Source organism: Canis aureus, chromosome 35, assembly GCF_053574225.1.
Source record: "Canis aureus isolate CA01 chromosome 35, VMU_Caureus_v.1.0, whole genome shotgun sequence".
NCBI classification, from domain to species: Eukaryota; Metazoa; Chordata; class Mammalia; order Carnivora; family Canidae; genus Canis; species Canis aureus.
In genome coordinates this window covers 21,374,817-21,389,960 of record NC_135645.1, presented here as the reverse complement: position 1 = coordinate 21,389,960, position 15,144 = coordinate 21,374,817, and positions in this window count along the sequence as shown.

Below are 15,144 nucleotides of genomic sequence, written 5' to 3'. Positions count from 1 at the left end.
TGTCTGGCAATTCACCGAACGGAACAGACTAAGGATAAATATTTTGCTAGGGAAGCTTTTATAAATATTTAAAAGTTATAAAGCAGAACACAAAACAGACTTCTCACCCTCATAAAGTTAAGAAAGAAAAGGAGGGAGGAGAAGAAAGAAGAGCAAAATCAAACACTACCTTTAAATGCCAGTATGAGAAGACCAATAAAACTGAAGTTTAATCTGAAAAATAAAAATAAACATAGATCTCTTAATTTTTCTATAGTAATTAAAATATTTGATTTATATTAATCTAAAAGCTTCTAAAGAGGAGGTTGCTGCAGTACTAAAATTTCAAAAAACTATTTATATGTCCATCCAACTAAGCTCTTCAAACTTATCAGACCAATTATTTTCCTCTCAAAGAGAAAAGAAAGCTGTAGGAAGAAATGGTTAGTGATTAATGTTGCAGTTTTCAGGGACAATTATATTACATACATTTTTCTGGTTCCTTTTTGGGAGACAAATAAAAGTAAAGTGGGTGGAAATTAAATATCAAGTTTAAAATTGAGAAATCTAAATTAGAAGACTAGATTTTCCTGTTTGTGAACAGGAAAAAGAAACTTTAGAGGGTCTGCAAAAAGTATGCTTATCTCTGCCCAAATTTATCCATCAGTGAAGGAGTAACAGAGAGGAGCTTAGAGTCTTCCTTTCATAGAATTATTCTTAAGTAAATATTAGACAAACGCTTACAATCAAAAGGTTTTAAAAAAGAAAAATGTTCAAATCACAGCTTCATTGCTTGCAACTTATATAAACTTGAGAACATTTATGAACACATGCATGCTTTTGTTTTCTCTTTATCTAGTATGAGGGAAAATCAAAACCTGCTCCAGAAAGCATTGACATGGATTAGTAAGGCTTTCAAAATCGATGTAACCAGCAACTCTCCAGTCAAATTAATTTTCGGGTGTCTATTCTGATCTATTCTGGTCAAGAAAGTACCTCATTAGTCTTTCATCCATCAGATACCAACAATGTCAAAGAATATTTTAATATTATTTTAATTTTATTGTCCGTGATGATTTTGAATATCATTTTAAAGGTGTATTAGGCATTCTTTGATGAGTTGTTAATTCTCACCCATTGCCCATGAATTGGGGTACAAATTCCTCAGTAGGTCTTATCTTTATCTCTATAAACACACACACTTTACCTGTTATACATATTTACATATTTTTTGCCTCCGAATATCTGGAAATTACATAAATGACACACATACAGGAGTGCAGCTGGTTGACAAGGGAAAAATCAAACAGCACTGAATGACATCAAATGAAAATTAAAAATTAAATCCTCCTCATCTTATTCTACCTCCACTTACTAGAGTTAGCCTTCTTTACATACTTTTGTTTTTATTCAATAGTTATCAAGATAATTCCAAACAACTATGTCCATATGCATTTCTTGAATACCAACATTGCATGGTTTCCAATGATGAATTTCCTTATTTATAATGCTTTCAATTTAATGTATATAATAACTCAAACTGGCTTAAAACATGTGTAGTATTATTTTATTTCATATAACTTCATGATTTCATAGTTTCACAGGCCTCAGGATTTATTATATTAATTATATTATATATTATCAAGAACTCAGGTTTTTCTAATCTATTCAGCTAAACATTGAATATATTTCATTTTTAGACATAGAAAATTGAGGGATCCCTGGGTGGCGCAGCGGTTTGGCGCCTTTGGCCTAGGGCGCGATCCTGGAGACCCAGGATCGATTCCCACGTCGGGCTCCCGGTGCATGGAGCCTGCTTCTCTCTGCCTGTGTCTCTGCCTCTCTTTCTCTCTCTGTGACTATCATAAATAAATAAAAATTAAAAAAAAAATTAAAAAAAAAGAAAATTGATTCCACAGGTTCTAGGCATGAAACAGCCCACATAAAACCCAGAGGAAGAAGAAAGGACATCTTGTCATATCTCTTTTAGGATGAAATTATTCTCACAAAATTCTAAACAGTTTTCCTTTCGCTACTCATTGGTCAGAATTAAGTGACATGCTCATTCTTAAACTAATTACTATGAAGAATAATTTGTTTACACTTTGACTAATCCACGCTTTCCTGGATGTGGCAGTAGAGTTAGCTTCTTCTGAGATCATGGCTTCAAGTACAAGGTGAATAACTGAACAGTACTGATTCTTGATTAGGATGTGAAACAATGGCAATGGGCAGTGTTGGTCATCAACATTATTACAGATTCCAATATAGCGTACTTAGGCTTTTTCTCCTCCCATTGATAACCTTTAATTTTTAAAGCATTTTTCTCTGAAGTAAAATCAGAAAAAAAAAATTGCAGAAATTGTACAAGGAGTTCCCATACACTCTCTACCCAGTTTCCTCTAGTGTTAACTAAGCTTCCATAACCACGATAAAATTATCAAAACCAAAAAAGATACTGTTAACTAAACTATGCTATCTTTAATTTGGTTAATTATATTTTACAATTTGTCTGCAATTTTCTGAAATTTTAAATAGGTAGATTAACTTTTGTTTACTGTTTCATGAACTTCAATCCATGTCTCTTGATTCCTTAATGCCTTTATTCTAGCACCCGTTTTTCCACTTCACCAGTCTCCTTCACTGCCACCTTCAATGTTGTTATTGCTTTTACATTGTTTAAAATGCTATGGTTTATAATATGCTATACTCCACTTGTCATTAAGTCTTTACTTTTTTTGTTTTGTTTTGTTTTGTTTTGTTTGTGGAAGAGAGATGCTAGATGGGAAATTTAAATTTAAAATTTGTAACAACTCCAACTATAGTTCTGAACTTCTTGGCCAATATTTATTCTAGTTATAAGGTTTTTTTTTTTTTTTTGAAGAAAAAATACATTTTCTTTGTACCAGTTAGAAAAGTTCACTCTATTAAACTTTCCAAATTCATGACAAAGTGAGTTGTTAAACAGGACCATGTGAACCAGATGTCTGTATACTTTGCTTAGTTGGTTTTTTGACCTATTAACTCTATTTGCTAAATTTGCTAGGACTCCATCTTAAATCCTGTATCTTAGAATTGGTTTCCTCAATATTTAGTTGAGTTTTCTCTTCTCTTCTCTTATAAATTTCTCCTTAGGTCATTTCAGCCAATCTCAAGGATTCATACATCCTCTAGCTGTTGATGCCAAAATTATCTCTACCTAGACCTATCCTCTGAGCCCCATCTTAAACACATTCATTTCATCATTTTAGATTTATCTTAACCCTGCCATATCCAAAACTAAACTCTTGATTGATTAAATAAAAATGGCTGTGGCCCTTCTATCACATTGTCATAACTACCCCAATAAATTGTTTCCTTCTGAACTACCCCCACACATCCAATTAAGCATAAATCAACAAATTCTGCCAATTTTATCTCCAAAATACATACTAACTTCTATTTTTGTCCATCTTCCTCAGCATATTCCTCATTCAAACCAGAATCATCTCCTCTTCTGCCCATGCCCACACCAACATAAAGTAGTAACATCTTGCAGTCATCCTACAGGAATGCTTGCTTCCACTAAATTCTTTCTCTATTCTATAATCACAGTGTTTTGCCTAAATAATAATCATATCCTGACAGTTGGAAGACAATTGCCCATGAGTTTCTTGCATTTCTACATGTGGTCTATATCTGATCTCCCTTTGTTCTCGACTATCTTTTCAAGGATGTTTGTATATCAAAAACAGAGAAAGTGTCTCCTACTGGAGAAAAGAGCAGGCATGTTTACTATTCAATATAATAAAAATCATGTCTTTTCCTAGAAAAAAAGGGCACATTTTCTTATTATCAACTACAAATGATTAATGTTCTGTAAATGCAAAGTTCCTCTCCTGCACCACAATCTATTGCCTATTCCAGTACCCATCGGAGCCCATTTGCATTGCTGTGATGGGAACTGGAGGCAGAGGAAACTGGCACAGATACGTTGATCTTCACACTCACTGCTGTGACATGAATTTCATCTTTAACTGTAGAGTCTCAAGTCCTCTACCAGTAATCTACGTGACTCTGACAGGCTAATTTATAAGCTTGTGAATGTGGGCACAATCTCCAACTATTCACATATCTTAATACTGTCACTTTCTCACATCATTGTTAAACCACAGAATCATAAAGAAAATCTGGTCTCTTTTTCATGACCTAAAATGTCCTGCATGGCCTACCTTCTTGGTACAGTGTTACTTTTGAAATGTTAGTTAGCCATTACAACCTTCTTTTATGCCCCCTCCCCTCTTTATCTTAACATGACCTTCTTCTTTAAGCTTTGAGAATCTACCAAGTCACTTAAGAAGCCTGCCTTAATTTACCTAGCACTCCTTCATCCTCAATTCCCCACCATCATTCACTATCAGCAGCCCGGTTCTTTCCTTTTAGCTAATACCACTACATGTTATTTTATTTGGTTGTTTTTGTCTGCTTTTCCCACTGGATTATATGCTTAGATGTTAGTACAGAAGTGGAATACAGCAGGTTTTCACTTTGTATGCCAAATGTGATTGTGACAAATAAGATTTAAATGTCAAATTTATTTAAATTAAAAAAAAAAAAACCTTGATGGCTTCAGATATTTCCCACAATAATTATGCTTATGAAGAGGAGAAATGGGACACCTGGGTGGGTGAGCAGTTGGGTGCCTGCCTTCGGCTCCAGTCGTGATCCCGGATCTGGGATTGAGTCTTGCATCAGGCTCCCTGTGAGGAACTACTTCTCCCTCTGCCTGTGTCTCTGCCTCTCTCTCTCTCTCTCTCTCTCTCTGTCTCTTATGAATAAATAAATAAATCTTATAAAAAATAAAAAATAAAGAGAAGAAATGCATGCTATAAATGATATATTTTGTTTTTAATTGCATATACATTTTATTACGTAGGAAAAATATAAATTTTCAGTAATACAATTAATAACTTTCTATTATCAACCAGAAAAGAAATGTAGTGATCTAAAATCTACAAGAGTAATCAATTTATTTTTCTTACCTCTTTATTAACATAGTAGCTATTCTAGTGTTAAACATGAAGTGATCAATACATATTTTAAAAATTTTATTTGTTTGTAATTTTCTTTTTTTTTATTTTTTATTTATTTATGATAGGCACACAGTGAGAGAGAGAGGCAGAGACACAGGCAGAGGGAGAAGCAGGCTCCATGCACTGGGAGCCCGACGTGGGATTCGATCCCGGGTCTCCAGGATCGCGCCCTGGGCCAAAGGCAGGCGCTAAACTGCTGCGCCACCTGACATGATTTTTACACCTGAACAAATTTTTAAATTAAAAAAATATATATATGTTTCAATTTATTGAGGGTACATGAACATAAGCACTTTACTATTTCACTGGAGACACAGTGGAGAAAGGACCAGCATTAAAAAAAAAAAAAATACTGAATATATTTGGACCTACACAAGATGATTACCTTAATGTAATTGACTTTATTTAATGTACTTGTTTGTCTATATTTTTAAAAGATTTTATTTATTTATTCATGAGAGACTCATGGAGAGAGAGAGAGAGAGAGAGAGAGACGCAGAGAGAAGCAGAGGGAGAAGCAGGCTCCATGCAGGGAGCCTGAAGTGGGACTCAATCCAGGGTCTCCAGGATCAGGCCCCGGGCTGAAGGTGGCACTAAACCACTGAGCCCCCTAGGCTGCCCTTGTCTATAATATTTTAGTTCAAAATAATTTAATATTTGATCTGGTGAGTCTTCTAAGTTGGAACTGAAAGCTCTCTCTCTCTCTTTTTTTTTTTTAATATTTTCTTTATTTTATTTGAAGAGAGATAAAGAACGTGAGCCAATGTGATCATGACTTGCGCCATAATCAAGAGTTGGCTGCTTAACTGACTGAGCCACCCAGATGCCTCTGGAACTGAAAACTCTTAAATGACTTAAGTTAAAAGCTTTGTTTGGAGCAATAGTTGAAACTCTTGAGTTTCACAAGTACAACATATTGTTCAGTAGATAGAGGGAGGTACATGTATCATTCTGTTATAAATGGAGTCTCCTGAGGTTGGTTAAGAGACTGTGTGAAATGTAACCACAGAACAGACATCTCAGACTATCTTAGTGATAATATCTTCCAAGCTACTAGTAAAAAAAGAAACCTCTAAAAGGATGAGGAACACAAGTCAACGGCAATTACAGAAAGGATAACTTGACTGCTTTTGTTGGGAAAAAACTGATCAATGAAAAGAATTCTATGAGTTATGTGAACAGCAGTATTCCTGGAGGAGTGACAATGTTTTAAGAACTCCTTACCTTAAATCCAGCACTCCTTACCTTAAATCTCAGGTTCCTCTGGGGTCCTTTCACCCACAGAATGGAAAGCCTGCACCAGGAAGTTTGGGCTGAAGACTTCTGTGAGGCTGCACTGTAAGAAGCACTGGTCCTGGATTTTTTAAAAATCTGTATGTTTTAGAAGAAAAAAAAATATATTTTTAAAAGATTTTATTTATTTATTTGTGGGACTCGATCCCAGAACCCCGGGGTTACTACCTGAGCCACAGGCTCAACTCAGTCATCCCGGAAAAAAAAAAATCTTAATGTTATTTTTTGTTTGTTTTTGATCTTTTAACTTAAAGAGAACCAAATATCATTAACAGTTTCAGGGCTTTATCAGGTCCTGATTTCACATATTTGCTTGAGATTTCAGTGACACTTCTGAGAAATCTCAATGGCAAATTTCAACATAGGGAAGATGTCACTAAACATGGGAAAGAATTATGATTATTGAAATGATGTCTCAAATCTAAGTTCAATCAAAAGTAGGAAGAAATAAAATCAAAGTATTTTTCTTTCTTTCCATTCTCATTAACATTTTCTTCAAGGAATCCTGAAACTTATTGTTTTACTTTCTCCCACTATAAGAAGGAATACCATCATATACTCTGTGAGTGTGTGTGTGCACATGCACACATATGTATCTGCCTATTTGAGTCATGAGAGACCAAAGAATGGAGTGTTGATAGAATATGTGTTGACTCAGTCATTCTTTATTATATATGTCTACAAAAATCACAACTATTAAACATATTGGATAATTAGAAGTGAAGGAAAGGAAAAGCCCTGGGGCAAACCCTCAAAAGTCCAATTAAATACCCCTTTCTAATGTTTTTCCTAGAGATAATTCAAATCATAAGTTTGCAAAACATGTATGTATGCACATGGCATACATATGTGGATGTATAAATATGTGTATGTATATATTTGTATGCATATATGTGTATGGGTATATGTATGTGTGTATGTGTATATCCATCTTCTATGTTTACCTCTTTAAAAGAGTTCCTTCAAAAGGGAACTGCATTTCAATGGTGCTGTATTTTCAAAGATGTTAGAAATTAAGCTATTGAAGATACTTTGGTTAAACTATTGGTAGATCATTTTGGTAGATCTATGTTTCTGCTAAACTTATTCATATATAGTTTTGCTATATTTGCCCATTTAATTTATACTAATCAATTGCAGCCTTTTGAGAACTTAAAGGTCTACTAAATTTGGTTCTTTTTGTGGCTTTTCTCACAGAAGCCAAAAATAATTACTGAGAATGACCAGTTAAATATATTATCACTTGTCAATTCCATTTGCTTTTTAAAAATCAATTTATGGATAATTTTCCAATGCTTTCAAATAAGGCTCTGTTATACTGATGTTTTAAATGTCATGTTGTTATGATGGACACTTAGAAGGCAACTGCTTTCAATAAATGTTTAAGGAGCACCAAGTTTAGTTTACACTATTTCCAACCTCATTCTTACATTAAACCAAAACCAAAAATATCTGTATTAACTGGGTTCAAATATATCTAAAATTACATTTTTTAAAGATTTATTTATTTATTTATGATAGACAGAGAGAGACAGAGAGGCAGAGACACAGGAGGAGGGAGAAGCAGGCTCCATGCAGGGAGCCCGACGTGGGATTCGATCCCGGGTCTCCAGAATCGCACCCTGGGCCAAAGGCAGGCACTAAACCGCTGCGCCACCCAGGGATCCCCTAAAATTACATTTTTTAAGAATTTTCTTAATAGTCTTCCTTAAAGAGATATACAGAGTTAAATCACGTATGTGTTTTACAATACAGGGGGAGGGTATACAATGCTGGTAATATGGGCAATTAATTGCTTAATGCATTAGTAAACTTAAATGATCTACTTCATTTATTAACCACCATTCTGATTTATGCTAGACGGAAACATGTCACATAAGACAATATACCACAGAAAGAAAATGTGGCACCGATAATTAAGTTTGAGGGGTAAAAGGTAAAATTTTGCATATATGAAGTACTTGGGGATAATTCTGTAAGATACCCAAATAAGACAGTCAAATAAAATAGAAGATACACATTAAATTTAAGTTTTATATAAATAGTAAATAAGTTTTGGTAGAAGTGTGTCCTAAATATTGCATATGAGACATAACTATACTTAAAAATCTACATGTTGTTTATCTAAATTTAAATGTAACTGATATTCCTGCATTTTACTTGCTAAATCTTGCATCCCCAAGCCTAGGGCACCAAGGCCTCAGAATGAGGCCATCAATTGCTGTAGTGGGGGAGAAGGAAACATGATAAAATGAGGAGTGTTGAGGTTATAGCAAACAACCTCACAAATTTGTCTTGGATAAGTCTAGGGTAGAAGAATACACAATAGAGGAATTTATAAAATATCAATGTTACTGGCTGGCAGAAATATTAGTTAGGTACATTCCTAATTAGGAATTTTACATCAAGGACTATATATAACAAATGCTAGTAAATTTATAGTCTATTTAGCTATCTATAAGTACTTGAATCCATCAAGCTAATGTAAGTATAGAAAAATTTCCTTGATGTTAAACTATACTTTTTAGGGACTGATTTATTTTAGCACTATCTAGAAATTTTACAGTTTGGTTGGTTTTCATTCAGATATTTTAACCATTTGTTGGAAAGTGAAATATGCTTTAAGAAGTGATTTGTTTTTGTTTATTATTTTCTTGTCATTTCAGTCAATGTCTTGGAAAACGGTACTATTTGGTTCTATTGAGTATCATTTACTCAGTCTAGCCTGATTATAAACCTTAATCTCTTTCATGGTTGGACTGAAAAGAAAGTAACAGATTCAGGTTTATCATTCAGGTTGTCTGGTTTAAACAATTTTCCAAAGATTTATTTTGATAAATGTGTTATTCAGAAAATAAGATAAATGTGTATATTTAATAAATGGATTCATTAATTTATAAATCAACCAGTGAATAAACTAACAGTCTTTTTAAAGTCACTTGTTATATGGAGTGGTTACTATGTATACATAAGAATTGTTTGTAACTCTTATTCATAAATCTCCATGTACCAGGAACTCTTCTAGATATGGAAGATAAAACAGTGATGGAAATAGAAAAAAAAAAAGTGTCCTTTGTGGAAGTTGTTTGTAAAGTAAGTGTCATATATGAATGATATAAATGGATAAAATACATAAAATATATGGTATATGATGGTGAGACGTGCTATTGGGAGAACATAAATCAAGGAAGGAAGATAAGGAATGCAGCGATAAATGAGTTTTCAGTTTTCAATTTGCATGAAAAACACTCACTGAGAAAGTGACAAATAAATTAAGACTTCCCTAGGGTGAAGCAACCAGTCTTGTGAAATCTGCAGGAGGGCATTAGGGGCAAAAGAGCAGTATGTCCACATGGTTAAGGTGTAAGTATGCCTACTGTGTCCTAGGAACAAAGAGAGGCCAAAGTGGCTAAAATGGAGTCAGTTGGAGGAGAGTAGTAGAGGAAATTCATGGAAAGAGAGAAAACCACAGTTCTGATTATACAGCATTAGCTGAATCATTTACATGGACACTGAAATCATCAAGAAAGATATTAGTACTAATGGAGAAAGACAGTCACCTAGGAGCCTAAAGACTCTAGTATTACCAGGAAGTGCTCAAGGATTGTTAAATACTTCACAAAAGAAGGTAGTGATTTGATAATATAATATTCATTTTCAGGCTCAATGGTTCCCAAAATATGAGTGAAAAAATCATTTTTTGTACAAGTTGGATTGGACAAGTTTTCTTTAGAGGAAGAGTACAGGGGACCTTTCACAAAAGAGAAATAATGAAGGGGATATTAATGGTTCCTAAAAACGAGTAGAAAGTTTTAAGAGTTCAAAAGGATTGAGAGATAGGTCAGAAAAGGCAATGTAGAGAGGACATTAGATTCTAAGAGTAAGGCTAGGCCTGGGGTCTTGTATTTTCCTGTGACGATGAGACGTCGATCAAAAACAGAGGCAGGGAGCACAAAAGCATTTGTGTAGATAATGATTGTGAGACTGTGAATGCTAAAATATTGGGGTCTTTCCAGAATACTGAAGTTTGGAGCTCCTCCTGGATTTGCACTATGGGAGGCATGAAAGTCAGCAAAGGGGTAGCCTTTGGCAAATAACTCTTGCAGAGGTGAGTCAGATTTAATAACAGAGACTCCCTATGTCGGACATCAGATAATTTTCTTTGATGCTTATGCTAGAAACTGAAAATCATGTTTCTCTGCTTTATCCCTGTCATTTCACTTTGAAAGTTTTGAAACTATTAACTGATAGTATCATGTCAGTGAAACAAATAACATATAGCTCAATATATCCTTGAATATGACAACAAAGAGCCAATCATTTTAACTAGTCAGAGGAAAAGTAGAATGTAAGAAATATTTCTGCATGTGCCCCTATGAGTCTGTATGCATATACACACTAATGCCATTTTTATATATGGTCATATTCATGTGATATGTGGGCAGATATTTTAGGGGAAAATAAAACTGTCACAAACCCATACAGAAAGAATTTTTTTTTTTTTGTCAAAAACTAGAAGACTGCCTTAATCCTATTCAGAATAAAAATAATTTTCAAAGAGAAATTCTGGAGACTTAAGTGCTACTACTATTCGCTTTCATTACAATGGCGACACACAAGTAACTGTATTTTATTTTTTCCCTCATTTGAACAAACTTATTTTTAGGAAATCATTGAGTCAGCCGGATACATGATACTAAACTATAACATCAAGGATTTTATGCAGGTATTATTATATTTGCATAATGGATTCTCTTTAAATTGGTTGCAGAAACATTTATTACCTAGAGCTTCTATAACAGCAAAGTATAATGTACCACACTGAAAACATTGATCCCCATCTGGTTTAAAGATTGCCAAATGGTATAATGATATGTGTGCTCTAGAAGATTTAGGAAGGATATTACATGGCTTGAAAGACAGTTAACTTTATGGGTTTTCAGCAGAAACATGATTGCTAGAACTCACTTATAGGGTCCTAATCTTGTTTATATCCATTACTTGCTAGGAAATCATTTTTTTTCTTGACTTTTATGCTTCAAAAGAAATATCTATATGTTCCCCTACTGGCCTTTAGGACCAGGGAGGGGTTTTAGTTTAAGAAAGGAAAGAACATACGAATGATGTGCATGTTTTATTTCATGCACTTACTGTGTGATCCTAGGCAATGGAGTACATGTTATTCTTCAAAGGAAAGTCATATGAGTAGGAAATTTTAAAAAGTCATGGATGTGTAACGGGTAAAGCTAAACAATAAATAAATTGCTATAAGTAAACTCAGTTCATGCAAACACATGAGTCAGTAATTTGATTACATATCAAAGATTCATAAGAAGCTCCTTTCCTTGGTCTACTGAAACTAATTTTCTATCTAAATAGTGATCTAATGTCAAAAAAGACACTGACTTTTTTTAATTGGAAAAAAATAAACAGGAATTTGGCCTTTATTTTTCTTATTTCACATTCTAAATTCTTCCTCTTCTTCCTCTCAAATCTCCCCTTAAAGGAATAGATGTCTTGTCATCTCATCCTTCCTCCCCTCTTCCCTACCTTTCGTCATCTTTGATTTGCAAACCTCTAGTACCCAGCTGTGTGTGAAATATAGAGTAGGGCTTCTCAGACTTCAGGAATCTCTTCTTCATGAGCAAAGGTCCAGTAGTCATTTTCATTTCCTGATAGATCGTCAAAGCTGACTTTGCAGGAGGTCCATTATCTTACCTGTTTCCTTCACCAACTGATCAAAGCTAGATTATTCTTCTCACTTTCCCATTCATGGCTAAATCTCCAAATTATTTTTCCAAAAAGTAAGCCTAAAATCTTAGAATAATCTTTCACCTTTCATTCTCTGTTCTTCTACACTCAGTTATTAATTTAATTCAAGGTTATTAATAACTTTCATATCACATGATTGCCTTCCCATGATTACTGCATCGCTTTCAGTTCTCACGAATTTATGAACACTTATTTTTAGTATATTATAATTCCCTAAGCAGTGGACCTAATCTCACACTCTTCAAGTTTCTCACTGTCATATATAACTTATCTACCTGCTTCAAGTGTCTTCATCACTATACCACTCATCTGCTTATTTCTTATTGTTTCTTTTCTATACCCTGCATTATGCACTTTTGTCAGGCAGGAGGACCTTCCATGATCTTACTTCATTTCATTTTTTTTTTCTAAAAACACCCTTTTATTTAAATTCAAAATTTAAATTAAATAAGACTACTCATACTTGACTTAGATGGCAACTCTTCTTTCTTATATATTAGTCTTTCCATTTTTGACTCTTGAACCAGAGTATCTTAGAAGTTTACACATTCTATAAAGCCCAAATTAAAGATTATTTTCTAAGGTCATTCCTGAGCAAACTAGTTATATTTTTTCTCTCTCACTCACCTCTTCAAGTTTTTATTATACTCTATGTTTTTAAGTAAGAGAAATACTACAATTTATCTCACATATCTTATAAGCAATATGATACTTCTGTGGATGCACAAATAATTTAAAAATATTATTTGTTTGCAAGTAGCAAAATATTTCTTCTTAATTTTGGGGAATTCTAATCAGAACTCTAATTATAAAATGCATAAGTAATAAAAATGATATGCCTTTCATTAAGCAGTCTGAAAAAAAAAGTGGTGAATTAATCCCTTATCTATTTCTTCACTGCCTTTATTTAACAGTAAGTTAGGCAGCTGAATTATAAAACAATCCACATAGACTCAGACACCAAATAACCTAACAGGATGAACTATGAATTCCCTGTTTAATTGAAGGAAGATCAAAATAAAGCAAAACAAAAAACAACAACAAAAACCTCGGCAAAGAAGGCAAGGTACTTATTTCAATTATCTCTATTTTTTTAAATGAGAACTGTTTACTTCTAATTTTATAATCATGGCAGTTACATAAGAAAATTCTATGCTTTCATTATAAAAAGTAAACTGCATTAAATTAGAGGGAGGGGCTGTATTATAGACTTTACAAGTAAAATATAATTATAATTACAAATAAAATATAATTTAGTTTCAAGAACAAAAGTTAACTGAGGTAAAATTTAACTAATAATGGGCAAATGAATCCAGTTAAATTTTATGCTGCATTCTTTTTCTAAACATGTTTTTCACTTCCACTAGAAAGGTTTTTCATGAGACCTCAGGTTACTTATTTATTTTAAGACAAACAAGAAATTTTGCAGTCTTTGAGCACAAGGTACACTAAGAATCTCAAATGAAAAATAAATTTTAAGTAAGAATATTATTAATTTTTATATGGCTGACATTTCATTTCCATTTTAACAACAGCAATAAGGTAGTATTTAAACTTTTATTCAATCTCATTGAAATACATGATGAGGGCAGCCTTGGTGGCCCAGCAGTTTGGCGCCGCCTGCAGCCTGGCGTGTGATCCTGGAGACCAGGGATCAAGTCCCACATCGGGCTCCCTGCATGGAGCCTGCTTCTCCCTCTCCCTGTGTCTCTGCCTCTCTCTGTGTCTCTCATGAATAAATAAATAAAATCTTAAAAAACAAAAAAGAAATACATGATGAATACATTTATTCATTTTCAGGTATATTCCATGTAACATTAGACCTTCAGGTATCCAAATTTCAATACAAAAGAGTGGCTTGCAGTAGACCAATGCTTTCACAGAGAATGCTTTAAAAATCCAAATAAAAAATTTAAAAACAACTTTAAAGGTATTTGAGAATTGTCAAGTCAAAATTACATGAAGGAGAAAATAATTCATGGAAAAATGTAAATATACTAATATATGAGAGGATACTCAACAACTGTTTTCTCTATTAGGCCACTGGACTAAAATTCTGAGTCCAGTGACTGAAGATGCTTTTCAAAAGAATAAAAAGGCTTCTAGTAAGATGCAGAGAAACCATCCGAGATGGCAATGATCCTGGAGAAAAGAAAAAAAGAAAAAAAAAATTTCAGTTTCAGCTGTCCAATAACAAAAGAGAACCCTGGGTCAAACTGTCTAATGTACCCCTCTGCACAGATATTTGTTAAACTGTGAAACTGCGCAAAGCATGAGGCCAAGAAGCCAATCAAAACACCCATGGAAATCAGAGCAGGTATTCTGATAGTCTTGCAGGGCTGGGAAGATAGTGATTAAAAATAATGATTGGAGTCCAGGACCTATGTCTGGTGAGTGGCTATCTGGCTTCATAAAACACCCTAAGGATCCAAATATAAACTATCCTATCAGGTCATGCTCTAATTAAATTGATTTAAGCAGCCCACATTCCCTTTTGTCTTTAAAAAAGTGTGAATTCTCTCTGTAGGAAGAGACCGTCCATATACTTAATAGTTTTTTCAAATACAATGGCAAGTATTTAAAGAAAAATGACTAGGGACAGAAAAGGGCAGAAATTAAAAAAAAAAAAAAGGAAACTGAACTGTGTATGATGGAGAAATATTACAATTAGTAAACTGTAGAGAAAAATATAAAGAGAAGAATGAAAATTCCACCATATTCTGGAATCTGTGTTAAATAATAAAATAGAAATATCAGTAGAAATAAAACAACAGAAATTGATAAATAAATAGATAAATTTAATGGCATATTAGACTCACAGCATAAAAAGGACCAATGAATTATAAATCAATTAAAAAATTCCTAACTGGAGATCAGAGATCAAATTTGATAAAACTGAGATTTAAACAACTCATATGATTAGGTCTTATTAGTCTTCCTCAGAAAATCTCCATATCACAAGATCAATTGATTTGAAACTTTTAAAGATTTATTTTATTTATTGTAAAGGAAGAGTATGCTCCCAAGC